Raw genomic sequence first — 9,496 nt, 5'->3', positions numbered from 1 at the left:
TAATACATAAAAGTAATACATAGATGAATAATGATGATGAGTTAAGATGCGTAATCATGGGAACAAGCGGGTTTACAAACAGGAGCAGCTGATTAGCATTAGAAAAGCTGAAATAATACCTCAACTGAAGCCAATTGTACTAAATGCACTATATGTGCACTGTTACAAGAATATTTTTCTTTCTATTGTTTTCTATTATTTTAAGTTAAGCAGGACAGAGTTCTTTTAAAGAAAGATTTACTTATATTCTCAAAAGTTAAGCATGACAGGCTTCTGTTTAAGAAAGAGACCTGTTTTACTGTGTTAATGTTGTCATTTTGAGCTAAAAATAAATGGCTAAATGATCATTTATTTCACATGTGTTCATATCACAAAGAATAGAATATGCATGTACTTAAATCAACTTCAAGTCAAATGGTTAAAAAAATAATTTCACACACAAAAAAAGAGCTAGAAAATTCACCACACTGGGAAGGGTGAAGACAACTGGGTCGCCCGGCCCTGGCCACGAGGTGTCCCTTATTTATTTTTCAGGGAGTTGGCAACCCTAGCGTATAGGCCAGTGCTGACGACAATCTGCATATGCTTTCTGAGGGACAACAGTGTGGGCGGTTGGCGAATTCAGCTTACTTAGCCGAGGTAACGGCTAAGTAAGCTTGTCTCACTTGTCTCATCTGTTCCCTTCACAATGCGAAGATGTGCTTAGCCTACTGCACTCTTACACTTCTCTCTTTGGTGATGTGCCCTCGCGTACTAGTGTCTGTGAACATGATATCAGTGTTGGTGATGCAACCCCAATCAAACAGCATGCGTACCGCTGTCCCATGGGAAAGCGCGAGGTGATGAAGAAGGAAGTCAGCTATCTAGTAGAGAACGGTTTGGCACGACCCAGCCACAGCCCTTGGAGCTCCCCGTGTTTGCTTACGCCCAAGTCTGATGGCACCCCACGTTTCTGCACCGACTACCGGAAGGTAAATGCATCTCTGATTCTTTTCCACTTCCTCGTATGGAGGATTGCATTGACAATATAGGTCCTGTCAAATTCATTTCCAAACTGGACCTTCTTAAAGGGTATCGGCACCTGCCTTTGACCCCCAGAACCTCTGACATTTCTGCATTTGTCACACCCGACCATTTCATACAGTACACCGTGATGGCGTTTGGCATGAAAAATGCTCCGGCCACATTTCAGCGTTTAATGCAGCTGGTGTTGGGGGGTGTGCCTCGGTGTAATGTGTACTTGGATGATGTTGTCTTCCCACACAGACACGTGGGAAGAGCATGTGGCCATTCTACAACCAGTGTTTCAGCGATTGGCTGAAGCCTCGTTAACTTTCAATCTTGCTAAGTGCGAGTTTGCCAAAGCAACAGTCACCTACCTGGGAAAGCAGGTGGGTTTTGGGCAGGTTCGCCCGGTGGAGGCAAAAGTCGAGGCTGTCCTCAGCTACCTGGCCCCAACCACTAGCCGGGAGCTAAAGCGGTTCCTGGGCATGACTGGATACTATCGCTGTTTTTGTAGGAACTTTGCGGTAGTTGTGGCCCCTTTGACAAAGCTATGTAGCCCCAAAATCCCTTTTGAGTGGTCAGGGGAATGCCAGCACGCATTTGAGTCTGCAAAATCTCTCCGTTGCAGTGCCCCAGTTCTGGCAGCCCCCAACTTCTCTCAGCCCTTCAAACTGGAAGTTGATGCCAGTGCCACCGGAGCTGGTGCGGTGCTGTTACAGGACGACGCAGAGGGTGTGTGTCACCCAGTCTGCTACTATTCTGTAAAGTTCAAGCGCCATCAGCTAAACTATTCCACCATAGAGAAAGAAGCTCCAGCGCTGCTGATGGCCTTGCAGCACTTCACTGTGTATGTGGGCTCTAGCTCCTTTCCAGTAACGGTGTATACAGATCACAATCCCCTTACTTTCCTCCAACGTATATACAACCACAACCAGCGACTAATGCGCTGGGCATTGCTGGTGCAGGATTATGATCTGGTTATCCAACACAAGAAAGGGACTGAGAATCTGGTGGCTGTTCCACTCTCGCACAGCGCATAATGATGCGTTTGTTCTGTGTTTTGTATTGTGTGAGTGTAAGGGGGGGGGATGTTACATCCTGTGTGTGAGTCTGGTCTAGGTGTTGAAAAGGCCTGCTGTGTGTGTGTGTGTGTGCGTGCGTGCGTGCGTGCGAGACCAGCCCCACTGTGCGTGTGACCAGCCCCACTGTGCGTGGCTTGTTGTGAATAGCTCAACTGGGCAGTGGTTTTGCTTAAGTGACGGCGGCCTCCATTTCTTGGTTTGGCCTGCCTGGTTATTGCTAATAGCAGCGTTGCTGTCTTTTTCTGTTGAATCCTTGTTGTTTTCTTAGTTGAAGCGGCCACCATCTTTTTGGGTTGGCCTGTCTAAGTTATCATTAAAGCAGCGTTGCTGTCTCTTTTTGTTGTTACTGCTTATATGATTATTGGGTTAATTAATTATAATAAAGATTTATTTTGTGTTACACTCCTCTGCCTGGCGTCCTTTTCATTTCAACCCGGATCCAACTGTTACTATCCCCCACTCCCTTCACCTAGTTGTCATGTGGGGACGTAACAAAAGGGCAAACGGGCACTACCATAAAAGGAGATGGGGGTCAGGGTGTGAGCACCCTTGGCCACTGTACTAGTGTATTTCCATTGTGGGGGTGTTTACTGTAGGGGGGAGGAGACCAGAGGTTATAACTGTAACTGTTGTGTGGAGTTCTTTAGATCAGCCTTTAACATAGGACTGCATAGGAATGCAGTGTGCTGATCTCCAGATGCATCTGTAAGAATAATGGGTAATAAAAGGATTGTGTAAAACATGGAAACATCTGAGCATGATCTCTACCAGGACCAAAAGAATCGCAGAGACCGGTGTTGTCTCAACAATGTCCATACCTCTAGTTCATGTTCTCATTCCTAGTATTTGTTTCATGTATTGTAAATAAAACTTTCGTTCACATCTGCTCTTGGGTCCACTTCCGTTCTGGCTTCCAGCAGTACCCATATTCTTCTGTATTTCGTCCTTTGTCTCCCAGGCTGTTGTGTTTTTCACAGTCTCAGTGTCAAGCTTGTGTGTCCTTTTTGACTCTCAGTGTTCATGCTACTATTTTATTTTGGTAGTCCATGTTCATTATGTTTAGTTTTGCTTCTCCCTGTCCTGTTTTGTCAAAATTGTTCCTGCTGTGTTCCCAGCTGTTTGCCAAAGCAAAGGTGCCTTTGTCAAATGGGCTTACGTTTTCTTTTATAGTTCCCTGTTCAATTTTGGGTTGGGTTTTTTTTTTTGTATTATTTCACAATCAGCCTTAACTGAAGGTGGGCCGTTTATTATCTTCTTCCTGCCTCCCAGCATCTACATGCACACCTTGCATACTCTGACTTAATGCTTTGATCTGAATGGACCAAGTGGATGCTTTCATGGAGCTCAGTGAGGAGATGGAGAGACTGAATTAGGGGTCTATGGACCTAAAGACTGTCAGTTGGTTTGGCAGCCATGGATGCTATCATCAGGAGGGATGATGGTGGTTTCCAATAATTGCCAAAATGTATGCTCATTTAGGTTTCAGCTGGAGAGAGGTTACAAGCCCTAGAGTTGCTTCATTCCTTCAGTAGCTCCTCATCACAACACCCTCTTTCCCAAGAGTCTCTACCCAAGCAGACTGTTTCCCCTCCTCCTGGCCCAGCTCTCTTTCTGGCAAGTCAGAGAGGAGCCTTCCCAGACCTCTCCATCCTCAGCCAGAAAGAAAGATTCTCTCCTTCTACTTTCTCTCCATCACCGCTCGGCTCTCCAGCCTCGCCACTGCCATTCTGCACCCCAGACATCCCGCTGTCTGGCCAGACACATGAGTAAGATCCTTTCTGTTAACACTGTTTTAAAAGATTCAGTATTCGTGACATTCATTCCTGAGCTTAATCAAGCAAAGACAATGATTTGCTCTTGCATCTGCCATTCATGAAGAAGGGTTGTGCAATGTTTCAGAGCCATTTGCAATTAAACAATTCTGCATTTCTGAGAAAACTTAAAATGAAATCGCTCAGGTTATTAAGACTGTGTAATGAAGTGGTGTCAGAGGTTTTTAAGCCAGCTGCTGTTTCCTGTGTTTCCAGCTCAGCCATTACTGATACTAAAGGTTTTATTAATGTTGACCTTAAGGACAAGTGTTTTCTGCCTGCTCTGATATTGAGTCCATGTTTTCTGTTTATAAGCCAACTTTTCAGTTGGGAAAAGTTGAGAGTGCAAATATCCAGTGTTGGGGAGTAACGGAATACATGTACCGCCGTTACGTATTTAAAATACAAAATATGAGTAACTGTATTCCGTTACAGTTACCGTTTAAAAAGGTGGTATTTAGAATACAGTTACTTTGTTGAAATAAATGGATTACACGGCGGTACTTCCCTGTTTCATATTGTCGCGGGTCAGGACTGTTTGAGTTTTGTTTGACAGCTATGTTCTGTTGTTTCAGGCGGCAGCGTTACGGTTGCCATGGTTACAGGGTGACGCTCTCTCTCTCTCTCTCTCTCTCTCTCTCTCTCTCTCTCTCTCTCTGTGTTGTTGTTGTGCTAAGCTAATAGGCAGAATGCTACAGGCATAGCTCTAAAGAATGTAGCATCATAGACAGTGTAGTCCGTGCTGCAGGGAAAATGGACTGTCATACACGTTATGTGTCTGTGAGCGAGGGAGGGAGAAAAAGGAAAAGTACGAGTTGTAATCAAGCAAAAGAAGAGTGCCTGACGAGCCCAGTTGTAAGTAAGCTATTAAGACTCGACTGTAAGCTGTGTTCGTGTTTTCCTCCGAAACAATAAGTTCCGTTGGAGCAGCCTTTCAACGCCTCTCTGTCTCTCGAAAGCAAAGTTGACCCAGAGAACAAAGTAAAGCTATTTTTCGGCTACGAGCCCGACACGGAACCCGACGTATTAGCCAGAGGTCCCTTTACTACGCTTCAGAGCCGCGAACCTTCAGTAACAGTAATAAATCACAGCAATCGTACATTCACGTAGTTGTAAACAGCATGATAATATATTAAGTAATCCAAAGTATTCAGAATACGTTACTCTCATTGAGTAACGTAACGGAATACGTTACAGAATACATTTTGGGGCATGTATTCTGTAATCTGTAATGGAATACATTTTAAAAGTAACCTTCCCAACACTGCAAATATCCCAGGCTGCCCAGACATAACTGTGTTTGTTCTGTGTCATCCAGTGTGTCATCCTGTGTGTTCCGAACCCATTACCACAATTTGTAGCAGGAGTGGGGCCAGTGGAGGATTGCCTGGTCCTCGAGTGTTTAAAAGTAGAGTGGGAGGCAGAGAGTTCAGTTTTCAGGCCCCTCTTCTATGGAACTAGCTTCCAATTTGGATTTGGGAGACAGACACTATCTCTACTTTTAAGATTAGGCTTCAAACTTTCCTTTTTGCTAAAGCATATAGTTAGGGCTGGACCAGGTGACCCTGAATTCTCCCTTAGTTATGCTGCAGTAGGTGTAGGCTGCCATGATGCATTGACTATTTCTTCTTCAGTCACCTTCTTCACTCACAATGTGTTAATAGACCTCTCTGGATTGAATCAAACATGTTATTAATCTCTGTCTCTCTTCCACAGCATGTCTTCTATCCTGTCTTCCTTCTTTCTCCCCAACCTATTGTTAATAGGGGGTCATATGATTGTTGAATTTTTCTCTGTATGTATTATTGTAGGGTCTACCTTACAATATTAAGCACCTTGAGGTGACTGTTGTTGTGATTTGGTGCTGTATAAATAAAATTGAATTGTAAATTTAATTGAATTGCTGCAGCCCTCATGTCAGTGGGGGGATCCGGGGGTTTCAAATTCAAATTCAAATTCAAATTTTATTTGTCACGTACACAGTCATACACAGTACGATATGTAGTGAAATGCTTGGACAACTGCTCGTGACCTAAAGAAAACAAAAAAGGAAAAGGCTATGAATAAGATATGAAATAAATATGAAAAATTAAAAAGGGTAAATTTAACTAGGAAGGAATAAAATATAAATTAAGGTTAAAAATGAAATAACTGTACAAAACAAATTAGAATGAAGGGTAAATTTAACTGGGAAAGAATAAGATAAATTATATAAATTAAAGTTGAAAATAAAATAACTGTACAACAAAATACACAATACACAATATAGAACTATATAAGAATGTATGAAGAAATATTAATAAATATATACACAATAACAGCAGCTGTACAAGTATTAACTGGAAGTGAAGAATGTAGTGACCAGTGTTGTGCAATCCACATTATGTCTTGTGCAGTGCAAATATGCTTAAAGTGATTTAAGTGATGAAGTGAAAACAATGTCCAGAATGTCCAGTGTGTGTGTAAGAACTATATGTGTGGGTCAGTACTGTGTGGTGGTGTGATTGAGAGACAGTATCGCCTGTGGGAACAAGCTCCTCCTCAGTCTCTCTGTGTTGGTCTTCAGGGAGCGGAATCGCTTTCCTGACCTCAGCAGAGAGAACAGTCTGTTGTTGGGATGGCTGAGGTCCTTCACGATCTTCCTGGCCTTGGTCCAGCACCGCCTGCTGTAGATTGAGTGCAGGTCAGGAAGCTCGGAGCGGATGGTGCGCTCAGCTGACCGCACAACCCTCTGTAGAGCTCGTCTGTCCTGTATGGTGCTGTTCCCGAACCAGGTTAAGATGTTTCCCGTCAGGATGCTCTCTATGTTGCACGAGTAAAAGTTCCTGAGCACCTTGGAGGGCAGTTGGAAGTCTCTCAAGCGTCTGAGGTGGTAGAGACGCTGACGGGCCTTTTTCACCACGGTGTTGATGTGACAGGACCATGACAGGTCCTGCGTGATGTGAACTCCGAGGTATTTGAAGCTGTCCACTCTCTCCACTGGGCACTCGTTGATGACGGGGGTCTGGTAGTTCCTCTCCTGCTTAGTGCTGAAGTCCACTATCAGCTCCTTTGTCTTACTGACGTTTAGAAGGAGGTTGTTCCTCTGGCACCAGTTCTCCAGATTCCTAATCTCCTTCAGGTAGGCCGTCTCGTTGTTATCAGAGATCAGGCCCACCACGACGGTGTCGTCAGCAAACTTGATGATGGTGGTGGAGCTGGTAGTGGCCACACAGTCATATGTGTACAAAGAGTACAGCAGGGGGCTCAGAACACACCCCTGGGGGTCTCCAGTGCTGAGAGTGGTGGAGGCTGAGACATGTCCGCCCATCCTTACTGCCTGTGGTCTGCCAGTTAGGAAGTTGGAGATCCACTGACACATAGATGAGCTGAGTCCCAGATGCTCCAGCTTGGTGGTGAGTGTGGAGGGAATTATGGTATTAAATGCAGAGCTGTAGTCTATGAAGGGCATTTTAACATAATTCCCCCTTCTAGTGTCCAAGTGAGTGAGTGATGTGTGGAGGAGATGAGAGATGACATCGTCTGTGGAACGATTTGGACGGTAAGCGGACTGTAGTGGGTCCAGTGTGTCTGGTAGTGAAGAAATGATGAAGTCTCTGACCAGGCGTTCAAAGCACTTCATCACTACTGAGGTGAGGGCTACAGGGCGATAGTCATTGAGAGAAGCAGGGTGGGGTTTCTTCGGGACAGGAACAATGATGGACTCTTTGAAGCATGTGGGGATCACCGACTGAGATAAAGAGATGTTGAATATCTCAGTGAACACAGGAGCTAGCTGGTATGCGCAGTCTCTGAGGATACGACCTGGGATGCCGTCTGGTCCTGCTGCTTTCCTGGTGTTCACTCTCTTGAAGGCTCTCCTTACTTCATGCTCGGAGATGACGAGCACGTTTCCGGTGCTGGCAGTATCTTCCTGTCTGCAGCCGTTAGCGCCGCTAGCACTAGCATTGTTGGAGTCCTTAGCTGCAGCCTCGAAGCGAGCATAGAAAGTGTTCAGCTCGTCTGCCAGAGTCACGGCCGCGTTCGTCATACCGGTTGTTGGTGCTTTATAGTCCGTTATTGTCCTTAGTCCCCGCCACAGGCTCCTAGAGTCTCTCTGTTGGAGTTGTGACTCTAGTTTCCTCCCGTAGCGCTGCTTCGCCTCTTTCACCGCCCTCCGCACGTAATATGACGCGGCTTTGTACGGGTCCATGTCCCCCGTCGTGAGTTTCTCTGTGAATTTCACATTCTTCTGGCAACGTGCTAGGTGCTTGCTCAGATTTGAAGTTTTTTTCTCTAGAAAGTTTCCTTCCCATGCAGAGTGTACGGCAGACACTAATGTTTTTGTCACTTTTTACAGAATCAAACTCAAATAATGTCAGTACTTCCAAGCTTTAAATGCTGCATAGTCGTACTCTCTCCTGCACTCCATGTTATCCATTGTTGATCTGCACACTTCTTTTGTTGCCAAGGACGTCGCACACTCGTACGTCATTGTCATTCGACATTCTCACAAACAAAATCACAGTTTAGTAACGCAGCGTGCTTACAGGAAAGTATCAGTAATCTAATGACTTTTTTGCAATAGTAATCCCTTATTTTACTCGTTACTTGAAAAAAGTACTGCCCATCTCTGACAGTTACCTGCAATGCCATTTTCTGACTAACAGATGGCACTCTTACAAATACCAAATCTCATTTGACTGCAGTTTGTATCAGAGGAGTTCTTGTGTCCAGTCACAGGTATCAGTGACAGTGAGAGATGTGAGTAACTCATGATTCATAAAAATAAGGTGCCATTTGGTCTGCATAGCATAATAAACATGTATATTTGCTTATTTTTCAAAGGAAAGGTCCATGTGATTTCTGTTATCATTTACTGTATTTTTCTTTATTGTTCTGGATGAGGCATTGATTAAACTGAATGCCAACAATTTACTGCATTTTTATTATAAGAATATGGACTAACAGTGTATATTTACATTATGCTCACATGGCTGTACATTGTGCTTCTGGCATGCCAGAATGTCCCTTATTTGACAGTTAAAAAGTTGGCAACCTTACCCCACACACATTGCCAACTTCAGACTTCCCGAACAATTCTTTGCTTTAGGCTTTAAAGTGAAACTCTCAGCACAGACTATAAACCTTGTCTGATCTCCTGCATTTCTCACCTGAAAATCTACCACGTGAAAATTCCTGTCCAAAACCTTTTTCCCCATTCTGGTCTTCTTAGGCACCAAATGCCAATAATCACACCCATATGTCAAAGGGTAATCATCAGCCAACACGGTGGTTTCCACAGCAGGTTTCAGTTTTTGTTTATATAAGTAGTGTTACTTCATTATTAATTAATCATGTTGTGATTTTGTATCTCTTCCTGAAAGTTTTGTGTCTCTTTATGGTTATTTTGTGTGTTTCGTGGTCATTGTGCACCTACTATGGTGCACAATGACCACGTTTGGACTGATTTTGCATCAGTGTGTAATTTGCATTTCATTGTAGATGGTTTGTCTAATATTGGCCCTCCCTGTGGCAGTTTTGTTTATCTTTGTTTAGTTTTTCCCTTTGTTTGGTTGGGTTTTTTTTGTTTGTTTGTTTGTTTTTCTGTTTGAACCT

This window comes from Copadichromis virginalis, linkage group LG23, assembly GCF_057382275.1.
Source record: "Copadichromis virginalis isolate Kocher_CV1m ecotype Utaka linkage group LG23, C_Virginalis_male_GT1.1, whole genome shotgun sequence".
Lineage (NCBI taxonomy): Eukaryota > Metazoa > Chordata > Actinopteri > Cichliformes > Cichlidae > Copadichromis > Copadichromis virginalis.
Note: the sequence above shows the minus strand (reverse complement) of the source record.